Below are 17,298 nucleotides of genomic sequence, written 5' to 3' on the forward strand. Positions count from 1 at the left end.
TTCATATATATTCATATATATACATATATTCATATATATTCATATATATTCATATACACATATATATTCATATATATACATATATTCATATATATTCATATATATACATATATTCATATATATTCATATATATACATATATTCATATATATTCATATATATACATATATTCATATATATTCATATATATACATATATTCATATATATTCATATATATACATATATTCATATATATTCATATATACATATATATGAATATATACATATATGTGGTTGCATATGAATATATATGTATATGTATATGAATATATATACATGTATATGAATATATACATGTATATATAATCACACATATATGTACATACATATACATATATATTTCTAATACAATATTCCATTGTGTATATAAAGTCCTTGATATAAAATGTGATATTTCTATATAACCTATGCACATCCTCCCATATACTTTAAATCATCTCTAGATTACTTATGATACCTAATACAATGTAAGTGCTATATAAATGTTGTTATACTAAATTGGTTTTAAAATTTGTATTTTATTGTTGTATTGTTTTTATTTTCTTTTCAGAATATTTTCAGTCCAAGGTTGGTTGCATTCATGTATGCAGAATCTACAGATACAAAAGGTCAACTGTACTTATTTATTTAATTCTCACCACAACCTATGAGAAGGCTCTATTGTTGCCTGACTTTAGAAAAAAGGAAACTGAGGTACAGTGAAGACAGTTAGCAAGTGCCAAGGCTTAGATTTGAACACAGGCCGTGTGGCTCCCGAGTAAATTCATCTATCCAGCATGTGCTGCTGCCTCTCAAATGATGAGAAAAATCTTGCTTTTTCAGGCTTGCGGTGGCTCACGCCTGTAATCCCAGTTACAGGGATCATCTGGTGATCTCAGTGATAGATAACACCAGGTAAGCAAAGTGTGGAGTTTGCCTAATGGCTCCTGGACTGTTTGGTATATTAATACATTACAGGAAAGCCAGGCGCAGTGGCTCACTCCTGTAATCCCAGCACATTGGGAGGCCTAGGTGGGCGGATCACTTGAGGTCAGGAGTTTGAGACCAGCCTGGCCAACATGGCAAAACCCTGTCTCTACTAAAAATACAAAAAGTAGCCGGGCATGGTGACGCATGCCTGTAATCCCAGCTGCTTCTCAGGTGCTGAGGCAGGAGAATTGCTTGAACCTGGGAGGCAGAGGTTGCAGTGAGCCAAGATTGCACCACTGCACTCCAGCCTGGGCAACAGAGCAAGACTCCATCTAAAGAAAAAGAAAAATCTTACTTTTTCATCAGGACACAACACAATAGAACAGTGGGTTAAATTGTGTCCCCTCTGATTGGAAATGTGTATATTAAAGCATTTCCATTTGCTCTTGACCCCAAATCTACCTCACATTTATAGATTTATCTCTTACCTCATCGGTAAAGTTTAGGTTGGGGTGTTAACAGTGTAGAGGAGTCCCTCCCAGAGAGCAGAGTGGTTATCCTTCATTACCCCAACCTGTAAAGGCTTTCCAGACCTTCGCCCACCCCTCTTAGTCTCCAGGACACTGTGAACGTAGCAGCCCAGACCCCACTCCGCTGCCTCTCTCCTCTGTCAGTCACCTCCTGCTGGCCCTGCCCCACGTTATGCCTTCCAGCCAGCGACTATCAAGGGGCAGTAGAGCTACCTGGTGTTCCATCGTATGGATGCCCCAGAGTGTGTTGTTGTTGTTGTTGTTGTTTCACAGTCCTCTTGCACTTTTAAGTTTTTTTCAGGCAGAATTTGAATCATTCTAATGATTCTATAAAGGTTCATAAGCTAGGTTTTTAGGGAGGTATTGTATTTTTTGGTTTTTGTATACACTTCTTTGCAAAGATGTTTGATAATGGAGGCTCATTGGTGCCACCTTGTAACAGAAGCCTGAACTGCAGCCTGAACTAGTGTAAGCTGGAAGGTGAAAGGGAGGGACTGTGGTCCAAACTTACAAGATAGAACTTTCTGGAAGTCTGGGTGTAAAAGGTGGCATACACAGGCAAAAAAAAAATACTGAGGGCCTCTAAGCAGGAAGTATAGGTTTTTAGTATGTTAAAGAGAGAGAGGTATGTGAGAGGAACTAAAAGATCATTTTAATGTTTATGCGTTGAGACTTGTGGTTAAATAGCTAGAAGCCTATATAAGCAAAAATGGGATCAGACCATTTATGATTTTTGTAACCCACTTTTACTGTTATTGTGATTACTTTTCTGTGTAAATATATTTTTATGATAACATTTGAAATAACTACAACAAAATTTTAGTGTCATTTTTTTTAGTGGCCAGGATATCATCTCATCATGTGGATGCCCTAAAATTTATTTAATTAGTATCCTAATTACAAAAATTTAGTTCCCTTACTATTTTTTTCTATTACAAACAATAGTATACTTAGCACTATGCTCATATAGATGCAAATATCTTTGTGAGCATTTATTTATAATTTCCTGAAAATGTCTTTTCAAAATCCTTTGAACTATAATATTCTTCAAAATACTATTACTAATTTATATTCCTTATATCACAGTATGAAAATGCCTGTTTTTCCACACATTAAAAATAATGTGAATCATTAATCTTGTCTGCAAGAAATCATTTTTTCATGATTATTTTTATTATAATTTGTTTTTGCTACCTTCTAGAATTCCATCCTATGGATGTGATATTATCAGTTTTACAACTCTATGTTATTCAGTGTTCTGATAGTTCCTATTACTGACATTGTGTGGATGAAATCTTTTCAGAGTCTGTGCACTGCAAAAGGGCACAGTTGCTGTAGCTGTTTGTACTGGTGAGCAGAATTTGTTCCTCCTAGGAGAATTCTGATATTGTGATAACAGAACATGATTATTGTATAAGAGAGAGTTCATGTGTGCCGATAACTACGTTTCCCTCTTCCTTCTGCCCCTTTATGGCCTTATGTCCCATTTGGTCTCTAAATTCAGGCTCTGCAGTGAAGGAAGGGAATTATCAGGATGACAGGCCTTAACACTGGATCCTCATCAACATCTTCCACTATGTCCTGAAGATAAACTTCTAAAAGAGAATTGTTGGTGCAAAAGGTGTACAGCTATGTAACCCTTTGCTAGGTATTGCCATACTGACACCCATAAAGGTAGTTCCGTTTAGTGTCCCCAAGTAGAGTCATGTGGCCGTAGAGGAATGAAGAAACTAGTAATGTTGACATCTAGTCACACAAGGCAGGCGCTGGACTTTGTCATGGATCAACTCTCAAGCCACTACCATAATTGGAGGATGTGGAAGTGATCAGAAGTTACCAAATTTTGCACAGAAGCAAAACCCAAGGTAGCATGAGGGGAAAGGGGACAGTCATTGCTTGGAGGAACACAGGAAAGAGTTAGCAGATTGGGATATAGCAACAGTTGTATATGTTCATGTTTATATGAAGCAGGTACATCAAATCAGTGTCAGAAGACCAGATCAATATCATATTTTTTAACAGCTTTCTTGTAGCTAAACCTACACACAATATAATTTATGCATTTAAAGGGCATAATTTGATGAATTTTATTAAATGTATAGCGTTGTTCAACCATACCATAACTAAGTTTTAGACATTTCCATTACTCCAAAAAGTCTCATCATGCTTGAATGCAATTAATCCTTGCTCCCACCCCAAGCCTCAAACCACAGATATGCTTGGTGTCTCTGTGGATTTCTTTACTCCAGAAATTTCATGTAAATGCAATTATATAATATTTGGTCTTTTGCATATATCTTCTTTCACTTCACATATGTTTTGAAGGTTCATCTATATTATGGCATATCCATACTTCATTCCTTTTATTGGCAAAGAATAATCATAATATATCACATTTTAAACACATTCATCAATTAGTGGACATTTGGGTTGCTTCCAGTTTTGGGCTATTGCAAATAAGGTTGCTATGTACATTTGTGTACAAGTTTTTATGTAGACAAATGTGTTGATCTTGGGTGTGTACCTAGGAATGGAATTGCTGGGTCATATGATAACTCTATCCATGTGAGGAACTGCCAGATGATTTTCATGACTGATTGTCTTGAGGAGTACAGACTTAGTTTTTCTTGTGATTAGACTAGTGTTGTAGGTTTTGAGAAAGAATGGCATAGAGTTGAAGGGCCCTTCTTGTCACATCATATCTGGGTTTACATAATGCTCACATGAAGTCACTGGTGATAATGTTTCATCACTTGGTGAAAGTGGTGTTTGTCAAGTTTCTAATAACTGTTTTTCATTCCCTACTCTGTTCTTTAGGAGAAAGTCACAAAATCAGCCCTACCCTCAGCAAGTGGGGTACAAAATTAAGCTTGACCTCAGGGAGAGCAGATAGCTACATATTTCACTTAGAATTATTTGAAAAAGACAATTTTCCTTCTCTCACCTATTTCTTTATTAATTCAAACTTTTGTTTATATTGGTATGGATTCATGTATACCTATGTTAAATGCTGGGATATTTTATTGAACAAATGCATCACAATAGAAACTCCAACATCTTGGTATCTGTGGTGCAGACTGGAATATGAGTGCCAAGGAGATTAGAGCACTCAGATTCCTGGCAGCCTCAGGGCACAAAGCTTTAATGAAACTCCAGGTTCTATTACTGAGCAGGCATTAACAACATAGTTCCCCTGATTTACTTAACCTCTCCTAACTTCCTATAACCTGACCTAAACTATGAATTTCACAATAGGTTACTTGGATGAAGGTGAAGATTAAAGGATATACAACTTAGAGTATGATATGATTACAGTTTTAAAAACATTAATATCATCTCTCCCAGAAGAAATACCTGTTGTCTGACTGAGCCCCTGTCTGCCATCTTAAAAGACAGTCAGTTCACATGGTTCCCATACACAAGTCTCTTGGCCCTAGGGGCAGGATTTCATCATTATCCTCATCATCACCAAGAGGGGTTGTTGAGTGAGCATCCATAAGGGATTGTAAAATGACTAGTCCCTAAGCCTTGGTGGCTCATCATCCACAGAAGTCCCTGAGTACATGCAATGTTTCTCTGAATAATCCACGGGGGTGGATTATTCATGAGTTTTCCGGGAAAGATGTGGGCAGTTCCCAGAACTGAAGGTTTCTCCTCATTTTAGACCATATAGGGTAACTTCCTGATGTTGTCATGGCATTTGTAAACTGTCATGGTGCTTGTGGGAGTGTCTTTTAGCATGCTAATGCGTTATAATAGCAGTGTGGGCGACCAGAGGTCACTTTCATAGCCATTTTGGTTTTGTTGGGTTTTAGCTGGCTTCTTTACTGCAACCCGTTTTATCAGCAAGGTCTTTATGACCTATCTCATCCTGTGACTAAGAATGCCTTGACCTGGGAATACAGCCCAGTAGGTCTCAGCCTTATTTTACTTAGCCCCTATTCAAAATAGAGTTTCTCTGGTTCAAACGCCTCTAACAGAATCAGGCTCTGGTATGATTAGGGGAGGGTACTATTGGCCTGGAGTATAAAAGCCCAGTACAGGAGGTGTGAGTGTGTATGTGTAGGTGCTCTGGATTAGTTAGTTTGAATATAAAAGGTGTGCTCCTTAGGTGAGTTCTTTGTTAGGACTAGGAATTAGCTAACCCTGGAAGGAGTAGTCCCTCCCCAGTTAGCAAGGCCTCAGATGCCAGAGCATCAAGCATACAAGAAGTAAGAAAAAAATGCTACCACTGTTATCTGTCCTTTGATCCAAACAGAAAAATCTGTCTCACACTGGATACCCACTCTAGGTGGACCATCCAGGAGCCACTCCAAGCTTTGATATGGAGCAGTTCTCAGGTTCCTACTCCTAGAGGGACCTGTAAACCTCTGACATCATTCCTGTCTGGGAGAAATCTCTCTTCCTCTCCCTTCTCTGTGTCCTTAGACGTCCTCTCTTTCCTACAAGATAATAAGCAGCCCAATCCTTAAGTTTTCATAAAAGATGGAAGAAATACTGGCTTCATGTCTGAAGCTTCTGCTTCTAGCTCTGCCACAAACCATTCCTGAAGCAAGGGGAAGGGGCACCAAACTTGGATCCTTGCTGGAAATGCCACCAGCACCTCAGGGTGCCCACATTGACAGATTCTATTCCTGGCTCTAGCAGTAGGCCTGGTGAGCAATGTCTTTGCCATCCTTCTCTGGTAAGGAATATGTGCTTTGTAGTCACATCCATCTGTGGAGAGAGAATAGCAATACCTCACTAGCAGGGCTGTTGTGTGGGTTAATTCCAACTACTAACATGAAGAATGTAGCACTAGGCTTGGCTAAAAATCGGCTTCATAAATGTTAGCTATCTTTTTCCTCTTTGGGGCCAAAAGTTCATATGACTCTTAACCTGCCCCCTCACCCAAGCTTCCTTAACCCAATTGCAGGTCAAAATCACTTTGGGATCCCTTTCTAAACCCTCATTTGAAACTCTTTTGTTGGTGAAATAGGACTTCTGTATTGAAGGCCATTCAAGTTATGAAGTTGTAATAATGTGGGCCTCAAAAAATATATACACCAATTTGGCACCAACAGTGTATCCAAGTGTATCCAATTGCTCCTTTATTCCACAAACACCAGGTGTTACCAGCTTTTGTCTTTTTTTTTTTTTTTTTAACAATCTTATCTGCTTGTTTTCACCAGACCTTTCCCATTGGAAGAATCATATCAGATGGTCATTAAACTTACAGGTTCACAGTGTCACCCCTTAGACTTTCCAGATTTAAAACCAAAACAGTATGAGTAGTTGAATTTGAACTTCAGATAAACAAAATTATATACACTAAAACATTCAGATTTACCTAGATGTACTCTATTTTATCTTTCTACCCTTCCAATAGAAGACTCTGTATTGAACCAAGGTGCTCTACACAGTAGCCCCCACTGAGCTCCCAGCAGATGCCAGCATCAGTCATCCATGTAAGTGAGCTTTTTTGGAAGTCCCAGGATGCATTTGTCTGTATTCAGATGATTGCGGTCCCTGATGACAGATACCACATTGAGCAGAAATCATCCAGTGAAGCCTAGTGAACACACAAAATCCTGAGAGATGATAAATGGCTATTGTTTGGGACGTTTTGTTAAGTAGAAATGAATATCCAAAACGTGGATTTGGTGAACTTTCCCTCTTTTTCTCTAATCTATTATACTGGAATTTGTAGAGATTCTCTTAGCCTTAAAGCCTTGGTAGGACTTTGTTATAAATTTTGCCATAATCTGCATATGAGTTTATGTGTGGGTATTGAATTCTGAACATTTCCTCTATTCCTTCTTGAAGGGATTTTTCAAGGGAAAATTTCACAATATATGATTTTCAACCCGCTCTTGGAATTTAGAACCTAATTCAAATCCCCCTCCATAAAAGGAGCTTCCACTGCAATCACTCATTTTAAGGAATTCAGAGGCTGTTACTACACGCTACTCCCAAGCCATATGGAAAATCATATCTTCAGCAGGTTGCTTAATGAATATGCTATTGGGACGAGGGATATCTATCACTTGTGAACTGTTTTTCAAAGAAGGTGTCCTGAGATACTTTCTCCTGCTACAGGGATAGCCCTTGGCAAGGAGATCACTTTCCTTGGGTACACAGAGTCAGGGCTCCTTCAGGAGACAGCAGGCAGTTAACTGTTCATTGCAGTCCTTGGCCTTTGTGACTGTCCCAGCACTGCTGGATGGACTAATCTGTCCAGTTCTGGGGTTCATTCATAGAAAGCCCATGTGACAGTAAATCTAAGTCATATTCTCCAATATCACTTTTATGAGGAATAAAATCAATGTATTATGCTTATTACTTTTTTGTGATTTTTGTAGTTGGTTTAGAGTTCAGGCTAAGAGCAGGAAGGTATTTTGGGGGCTTCTTAAACATGAAAGCATTGTAAAGCAAGACCATAGAAAGAGTTGAGGAGCCAGTGAGGCACAGAAAGGGGAGTAGAGCTGTAGGCCTGTTGTAAGACCCATCCCTGAGGACAGAGCAGAATGATTGCTCCTGAAGGGTGGCTTACTATTTAGAGTTTTGAAGGGAGAGGACCTGGGGTGAACAACCCATTTCTCCTTTCAAACTTACCAATCAGTTAAGTCATTCCTGTGATAGAGAAGGAGTGAGTGTGTAGAGAGGCTACATGTGTTTTTGTTTTTTTCATGGATGTCTCTCCACATGGAAAAAGTATCAAAAATGTAGGATAAAAATTTTCCAGGATAACCCAATGTATTATTGAATTGACTAGATGTCTGCCTACTAAATGATTATATTATTATAGGCCTGCTTCCATGAAATAAATTTGAGATTCCTTAAATGACATTTTATGGTATTTTAGATCATTTAAATCACAAATATGATTATAGACATTCTCTAGTTTTCCGCCACAGATGACTAACCACTTAGCATGATGTGTGAGTTTTGCACGTTCACTCTCAGAGGGCTAGCTCATCACCAAGAGCCCTGGGGTACATCTTGGGTCTCTGGATACTGGTGATACTCCTCTACTGTCACTTTTAAACAAATAAAATTTTTGACCACAGGGACCTGCTTTCTTCTACCAAACTGGGCAGAGTTCCCCCAATTGCCTGGGTCCCACCCTAGTTCCTCTAGTGAGTATGCTTTCACAGGTGGTGGTCTAAAGTGGTCTATATGCTTTCAGCTATAGGCAAAGGAACTATGCAAAGGCATGTGAGATATAGAGGACAAGTCATTGCATCACAGTTGCCATGGAAACCTGAAGTCATTATGGGGCTTCTGCATCTTTTAATAGAGCAGAAGACCTAGAATAATATGGCTATGAGAGCAAGGTCCTGCCTTCAGGTGTTTGGGACTCAGCTGAGGTTGTGGGTGCCCCATGGTGGGGGCTGAACTGCCCTGGGATGAATGAGAGAGATATAGGGCTCTTCTCACCCCAGTGATGTCGTGTATTGCTCCAGGGTGTCCTGTAGCTACTTTCCACGTAAAGGCCAGGCATGGGAGGATGAGACTGGTAATGACTCTCTTTGACCTCAGCTTCCCCCTCTGTAAAATGAGGATAAGAATGCTCACATACAGGATTGCTGCAACCGGGATTGTAATAACACAAATGCAAGCCCATAGCCCTGTGGTTATTGCAGAATCAGGAATACCTGTGTGAGTTGAGGTCACTTCTCATTCCTTTTCAATTTTGTTGTTAGAAGATAGATGAGGAGAGGAGAAGAAAAAGGTCCTAGTGAGAAACCCACTGATGACCCTTCTAATTGTTATGATCACTACCCAATTGTATCAGTGTCATTGTTCACTAACCCAGTGCCTAGCAGGGTGCCAGGCACATAGTTACTCTAAGAAAGCACAGTGATTGCTGGATTCTCTTTCTCCTTGTGCAGCTCTTCATGTGGATGTCTAAGCTCATATCAGGTGTCTGAAAGAGGCAGATTCTGAGGATTTGGGTCATGATGGCTGCCAAAGCTTCTACTCCTGACTTAAAGGGCAACAATCCTAGGAGACCACCAGCACTTACATCCCTGGTAGGACATGACACCTGCTTATGGTGAGTTCATAGATCTGAACAAAAGCATGTGGTGGAATAGCTCCTGTGAGGTTCACAAAATAGCTTAAAAGTAAAGAAGCTAGTTTCATCTCATCACTGGGGAAGAGGTTTAGCGGGTGGAATTTCCTTTTATCAGCAGCTGCATGCTTTGAAGTAGCCCTTGACACCCATCTAAGTGATGCCTGCTTTGAAAGCAATGAATTACCCACACTGAAGAAAGAACTTAATCTTAATATGCACTTGTAATAAATACATATTTTTTCTGACTGTATAAGTCATTCCCATGTATCTCCCAGATGGGGGTTGAACTATGCAGTTGGTTAGAAGGTGTCCCTAGCAATTTGATTCATGTATTAATATTTCTCTTTGCAGTCTATCAGTTTTAGCCTCGTCTTACATTTTTTAAAAGACTTTAAATCAGAAAAACAAAAATTGAGGGAATTCCACATGAATTTTAATACCAACTTGTTAATTTCTAGAAAAAAATTTTGACTGGGATTCCATTGAAAGCATAGATCATTTTGGGGAGAGCAGACATCATAACAAAACTGAGTCATCCAACTCAAGAAGAGAAGAAAAGGCCTAGAGACAATCTACAGGTCAACTCTAGAAAGATCAATCTGTAAAAGAATAGTTATAGTACTTCCAATTTTATATTTGTGGTTAGAATTGAATCAGTTGAATTGTGTTTTTCTTCCTTACCTGATGAATCGTGAGTTCTTTGGTGGTGAGAGAGAGGGAGAGAGCATGTGGATATATCAGTGTATGTACATGCACATATATATATGTGTTTATATCACTGAAGTTGTGATGAGTATCTATTGTTAGGAACACTTAAGGAGTGTTAATGTGGTCATGTCAGTCTCTTTCAATTCTTCGCACATTTTATGAACAAATCAGAGTGATTATTCTTTGCTTTTTTTCCACCTTTCCTTGGCCAGCATGGTTACCGTGGTGACTCATTGACTACTGTGGGATTTTGTGCAGACTGAGCATCCATGTATGATTCTCGTCTAAATCACTCACACCCAGTTGTCTGTCCACCAGACATAGTATTAGCTTTTGATCTTACATGCAGTTGTTCACTTCTAAAGGGCTCAGAAGAAACTTGCTTTGCTTCTCTGAGGTTAAGCTACATAACATAAGAGGACACTAAGTAACTTAAAAGAAAAAGAAATGGGTTGTTGATATTCTCCTTCCTCAAGCTTTGTCAGGAGGTTAGAAGAAATATTACTGGAATCATACAGCATGCACTCTCTTGTGTCTGGCTCCCTTCAATCAACATAATGTGTGTGAGATTAACATGTATTGTTGTTTGTAGTTGTAGATTATTCATTCTCATTGTTGTAAAGTATTATATTGTTTGGATACTTCACAATATAGTTATCTGTTATAAAAACTTGGGTATTTTCCAGTTTTTGATTTATCATGAGTAATGATCATATGAACATTTTTGTTTGTATCAAATAGATGGACATATATTTTCATCTCTCTTGGGCGTATACCAAAGAATAGCATTCCTAAAGTCATAGAGTATGTCTGCGTGTGGCTCCATAGATACCACCAAGCAGTTTTTACAGTGTTTTTTTTTCAATCTATACTCCCACCAGCAGTGTGTGAGAGTTTCACTTAATCCATATCCTCACCAACACTTGATATTTTCCATCTTTTCCATTTTTGTTGTTCTGGTGAGCATGTGGTACTGTCTCCTCCTGGTTTTAATTGTAATTTCTCCAAAGTGTTAAGTCCCTTTTAATTCGAAGAAGGTCCATCCTTTTTTCAACCTTCTACTTAGTCAGAGTTCTCCAACAACACAGAACCACTCATATATATGTGTGTATATATATGTATATATATATATGTATATGTTTGTATATATATGTGTATATATACACACACATATATACACATACACTCACATATATGTATGTATGTATATCTGTGTGTATATATATATATATATATATACACACACACACACACAGAGACATTGCAGAGATATTACAGGTTTAGTTACAGACCACTGCAATAAAGCAAATACCATATTAAGCAAGTCACATGAATTTTATGGTTTCCCACTGCATATAAAAGTTATGTTTACACTACTGTAGTCTATTAAATATGCAAATAGCATTATGTCCATAAAAATAGTGTACTTACCTTAATTTAAAAATATTTTATTGCTAAAAACTGCTAACAATCATCTGAGCCTTCAGTGAATCATTATCTTTTTGTTGGTAGAGGGCCTTGATGCTGTTGATGGCTAACAGATCAGGGTGGTGGTTGCTGAAAGTTGGCATAGTTCTAATAATTTCTTAAGATAAGACAACAATGAAGTTTGCTGCATCCATTGACCCTTCCTTTCACAAAAGATTTTTCCGTAAGCACGTGATACTATTTGATAGCGATTTACCCAGAGTTGAAATTATTTCAAAATTAAGGTCAATCTTTCAAACCCTGCCACTGCTTTATCAAGTTTATGGAATATTCTAAACCTTTTGTTGTCATTTCAATGATGTTCACTGCATCTTCACCAGAAGTAGATTCCATCTCAAGCAACCACTTTCTTTACTCATCCAGAAGAAAAAACTCCTTATCTGTTCAAGTTTGATCATGAGATTGCAGCAATTCCATCAGATTTTCAACTCTACTTTAATTCTAGATCTCTTGCTGTTTCCATCACATCTGCAGTTATTCTTCCATTGAGGTCTTGAACCCCTCAAAGTCATCCATGAGGGTTGGAATCAACTTCTTCCAAATTCTTTTTAATGTTGATATTTTGACCTCTTCCTATGAATCACAGTGTTCACAATGTCACGTAAAATGAATTCTTTCTAGAAGATTTTTCCATTTACTTTGCCTGGGTCCACCAGAGGAATCACTGAGCAGTTGGCCTCAATAGTGGGCTTAAAGTATTCAGTAAACCATGCTGTAAACAGAGGTGCTGTCATTTAGGCTTGTTGTTTTATTTCTAGAATGCAGGCAGAGTATATTTAGCATAATTTTTAAGGGCCCTAGGATATTCAGAATGGTAATTGAACATTGGCTTCAATTTTAAGTCACCAACTTTATTAATCCCTAAAAAAAAGAGTCAGTCTGTCCTTTGAAGCTTTGAAGCCAGGCATTTTTTTCTACTTTCTAGCTATGAAAGTTCTACATGGCATCTTCTTCCACTATAAAACTGTTTTCTCTACATTGAAAATATTTTGTTTAGTATAGCAACCCTCGTCAATTATTTTACCTATGTCTCTGGATAATTTGCTGTACCTTCTACATGAGCACATGCTACTTCACCTTGCACTTTCATGTTGTGGAGATGGGTTCTTTCCTTAAACCTCACGAACCAACCTTTGCTAGCTCCAGCTTTTCTTCTGGCTACACTTTTCTTCTGCTGCTTCCTCACGTTTTCTTCGCCTTCATAGAATTGAATAGAGTTAGAGCCTTGCTCTGGATTACGCTTTGGCTTAAGGGAATGTTGTGGCTGATTGGATCTTTTATCCGGGTCACTAAAACTTTCTCCTTATCAGCAATAAGGCTGTTTTGCATTCTTTTCATTCATATGTTCACTAGAGGAGAACTTTTAATCTCCTTGAAAAACATTTACTTTGTGTTCACAACCTGGCTGTTTGGTGCAAGAGGCCTAGCTTTTGGCCTGTCTCAACTTTTGACATGCCTTGCTCACTCAGTGTAATCATTTCTAGCTTTTGATTTAAAGTGACAGACATGGGACTCGTCCTTTCACTTGAACATTCAAAGCCATTATACGGTTAATATAATAGCCTAATTTCAATATTTTTGTGTCTCAGGGAATAGGGAGGCCTGAGGACAGGGAGAGAGACCAAGAAACAGCCAGTCAGTGAAGCAGTCAGAGCACATACATTTATCAATTAAGTTAGTCATCTTGGATAGGTGTAGTTTGTGGTGCCTGCCCCAAAACAATTACAACAGTAACATCAAAGACCACTGTTCACAGATCACCACAACAGCTATTACAATAATAATGAAAAGTTTGAAATATTGTGAGAATTACCAAAATATGACAGACACACAAAGTGAGCACATGCTATTGGAAAAATGGTGCTAATAGACATGCTTGATGCAAGGTTGCCACAAAATTTCTGTTTGTAAAACATGCAATATCTGTGAAATGCAATAAAGCAAAGAGATACGCATGTATGTGTATATATACACACACAAACACACACATATATGTACACACACACACACACACACACACACACACACACACACAGAGGGTCCTTATTATGGAGTTACATCCCAATAAACCTATCCTAAGTTGAAAATATCATAAGTCAAAAATGCACTTAATACACCTAACCTACTGAACATCATAGCTTAACCTAATTTGCCTTAAACACACTCAGAACCCTTACGTTAGCCTACACCTGGGCAAAATCATTCAATACAAAGTCTATTTTATAATAAAGTATTGAATATCTTCTGTAATTTATTGAATACTGTACGGAAAGTGAAAAACAGTTGTATGAGTACTCAAAGTACAGTTTCTACTGAATGGATATCACTTTTGTACCACCATAATATTGAAAAATTATAAGTTGAACCACAGTGATAAAGATTTGTTATAAGTAGTTGGCTCATGTAATTATGAAGGCTGAGATTTGTCAACATCTGCAGTAGGCAAACTTGATTTCCAGGAGAGCCTATGGTATAGTTCCTATTCAAAACTGAAGGTCTGAGAATCCGGAGAGTTAATGCTGTAAATTCCAGGCCAAAAGCCTGCTGGCTAGAAACACAAGAAAAAGTGATTTGAATTCATGTCCAAAGGCAGGAAAAGACCAATGTTTCCGTTCAGGAAATGAGGCAGAGAAATTCCTCCTGGTCAGCCTTTTTGTTCTGTTTACATCTTCAATTGATTGGACAAGGCCCATGCACATTAGAGAAGGCAAACTGCTTTACTCAGTTCACCCATTTGAATGTTAATCTCATCCAGAGACACCATCAAAGACACACCAAGAATAACTTTTTTTTTTTTTTTTTTTTAGACAGGATCTCTCTCTGTTGCTCAGGCTAGAGTGCGGTAGCACCATCTCGGCTCACTGCAACCTCCACCTCCCAGGTTCAAGCAATTCTCTTGCCTCAGCCACCTGAGTAGCTGGGATTACAGGCATGTGCCACCACACTTGGATAATTTTTGTATTTTTAGTACAGACAGGGTTTGGCTGTTGGCCCGGCTAGTCTTGAACTCCTGGCCTCAAGTGACCTGCCTACCTCGGCCTTTCAAAGTGCTGGGATTACAGGCATGAGCCACCATGTCCAGCCCAGAATAATGCTTGACCAAATATCTGGGACCTTTGTTGCTCAATCAAGTTGACACATAAAATTAACCATCACACATTCTAATTTATTTGCTTAAGATATTTCGCCCTATGGAGTTTGCTTTGTGGATTTTGTTGACTTATATCCTTATTGTGTTGTTTATTATATTCTACTGGCAACTTCTTTTCATTTAAATTTGTATTAGATTTAGAGTCTTGATCCAATTCAGATTTTTTGGCAGAAGTACCTAATATGTGGTGTTGTTTATTCCTAAAGCATTATACCATGAGGAGGTTAATTGTATCTAGTTTTCTCTCCTCTTACGATGTTAAGATTGATCACTGGGTTCAAAAGTTGTTAGATTTATTGATTATAAAAATTCCCATCTGCGTTATACCTCAGGTATTTTGCAGCCTCTACATGTGTATAAGTCCACATTTCATTAAAAGTTGTAGCAGGGTGATGTTCTAATTCTATTTTTGGCATTTATTAGCTTGAATTATTCTATAAAAGAAACATCCCCTCATCGACTATAGGTTACTATGGTATGCATAGGAAAATAAGATGAATGCTTAATTCTTCTGTTATATTTCTACTTTTCAAAATAATGGGTTGTTCTCCTAGGATTCTTCAAAGGGGAGCAATGAATTGATTTTGCTTTGTCTTCTTTTGTTCTATTCTATTATTAAAGTGTTTTCATAAGCTCTAGATGTTTCTATATTTGATGTGTTTTAACCTATTGCAATATTTTTATTGATGTTCAGATTTTTCTGTCTTTGTAAATGGAAGCTTCTTTAGCTCAACTTATTCTTGACATGGTTTTGAATATGTTAGTTTGGTCTAGACTCCCCTGGTACCATTCCTACCCCAGACGTGGAGTCAGACATTTTTCCAAAGGAGTCTGGTTCTTTTTAGTGGGAAATGTTTTAGAGGTCTCATTCTTGGTACTAGAGTTGCCCATTACTATTGGGTTGGTCATTATTACTTATCCTTTTCAGTGCTTAAAACCATTAAATATGTATTATATTTTGAGATAATACACATGATTGTCTTTAATCCTGGGCTGCTCTTCTATCCCTTTATGCATAATCATTTTTATCAATGTTTGTTTTGACCTTCTAATTTTAAAATTATAAGCAAATACATTATTTTCTCCTATTTCATGGTTTAAAAGTAGGCTACTCTACTTCAGTGGAGTCCAGTATGATTTCTGCAGAGACAAAAAGAGTCTCTGTCTACACTGTTCACCACAGTAGCCACTAGGTCCCTGTGGTTGTTGAACACCCAAAATGTGGTGATTGTAATTGAAGAACTGAATTATTAATTTCATCTAAATTTAATCAACCTAAATTTAAATAACCGTGTATGGCTAGTGTCTACCATAATAAACAGCAACAGCTCAGACATATTTCTGCACCTCATTTTTTCCACTTAAGAATGTATTCTAGAGATCAATACATAGCAGTATAGAGAAGGAGTCCTTGCTTTTTATTGCTGCATAGCATTCTAGGATATAGATATACTTTAGATTATTCAATAAATCACTTATTGGTGGACATTTGTTTTATTTCTAGTCTCCTGTTGTTAGGATTTGTTCTGCCAGTAATGGCCTTGTGTTTATGCCATTTGGTCTTTTTTCATTGTGTTTTTGGGATAGATTCTTAGAAGAAAGATTGCTGGTACCCAGATAAAATACCTACGTGTAATAAAATAGAAGATTTGAAACAGAGTGTATCTGGAAATGTAGCAGTAGAAAGTGACCTGAGGTCTTTTCATTCCTTTTATTCCACATGATTTTTGGTTTCTTACTTTCTTTCTAGGGTGACATGGGTAAAGGAATTTCTTTATTTTATTTTATTTTATTTTATTTTATTTTCCTTTTCATTTATTTTGTATTTGTACAATACTATTTGTTTACTTTTTTTTATTTCCACAGGTTTTTGGGGAACAGGTGGTATTTGGTTACATGAGTAGGTTCTTTAGTGGTATTTTGTGAGATTTTGGTGCACCCATCACCTGAGCAGTATACACTGAACCTGACTTGTAGACTTTTATCCCTCTCCTCCTTCCTACCCTTTCCCCCTGAGTCCCCAAATTCCATTGTGTCATTCTTTGCATCCTAGCTGCCACTTATGAGTGAGAACATATGATGTTTGGTTTTACATTCCTGAGTTACTTCACTAACAATAATAGTCTCCAGTCCCATACAGGTTGCTGGAAATGCCATTAATTCATTCTTTTTTATGGCTGAGTAGTATTCCATCACATATATCGATATATACCACAGTTTCCTTATCCACTCATTGATTGATGGGCATTTGGGTTGGTTCCACATTTTTGCAATTGCAAATTGTACTGCTATAAATGTGTGGGTACAAGTATCTTTTTTGTATAATGACTTATTTTTCTCTGGGTAGATACCCAGTAGTGGGATTGCTGGATCAAATGGTGGTTCTACTTTCAGTTCTTTAAGGAATCTCCACA

General features: G+C 37.7%; 1 long non-coding RNA gene across 3 annotated transcripts in view; it reads left to right on the plus strand.

The window, feature by feature from the left end:
• The first annotated feature begins 793 nt into the window (after window positions 1–793).
• The window catches only part of LOC116811893 (uncharacterized), a 116,999-nt gene continuing 100,494 nt past the window's right edge, over window positions 794–17,298 (plus strand). For all 3 annotated transcript variants that reach the window (XR_004370539.2, XR_009214268.1, XR_009214267.1), the window contains exons 1-2: window positions 794–933; window positions 9,353–9,516. This is a non-coding gene — a long non-coding RNA (uncharacterized LOC116811893). The remainder of the gene's footprint in view (window positions 934–9,352; window positions 9,517–17,298) is intronic.

The sequence above is a fragment of the Hylobates moloch genome, unplaced genomic scaffold, assembly GCF_009828535.3.
Source record: "Hylobates moloch isolate HMO894 unplaced genomic scaffold, HMol_V3 SCAFFOLD_7, whole genome shotgun sequence".
NCBI classification, from domain to species: Eukaryota; Metazoa; Chordata; class Mammalia; order Primates; family Hylobatidae; genus Hylobates; species Hylobates moloch.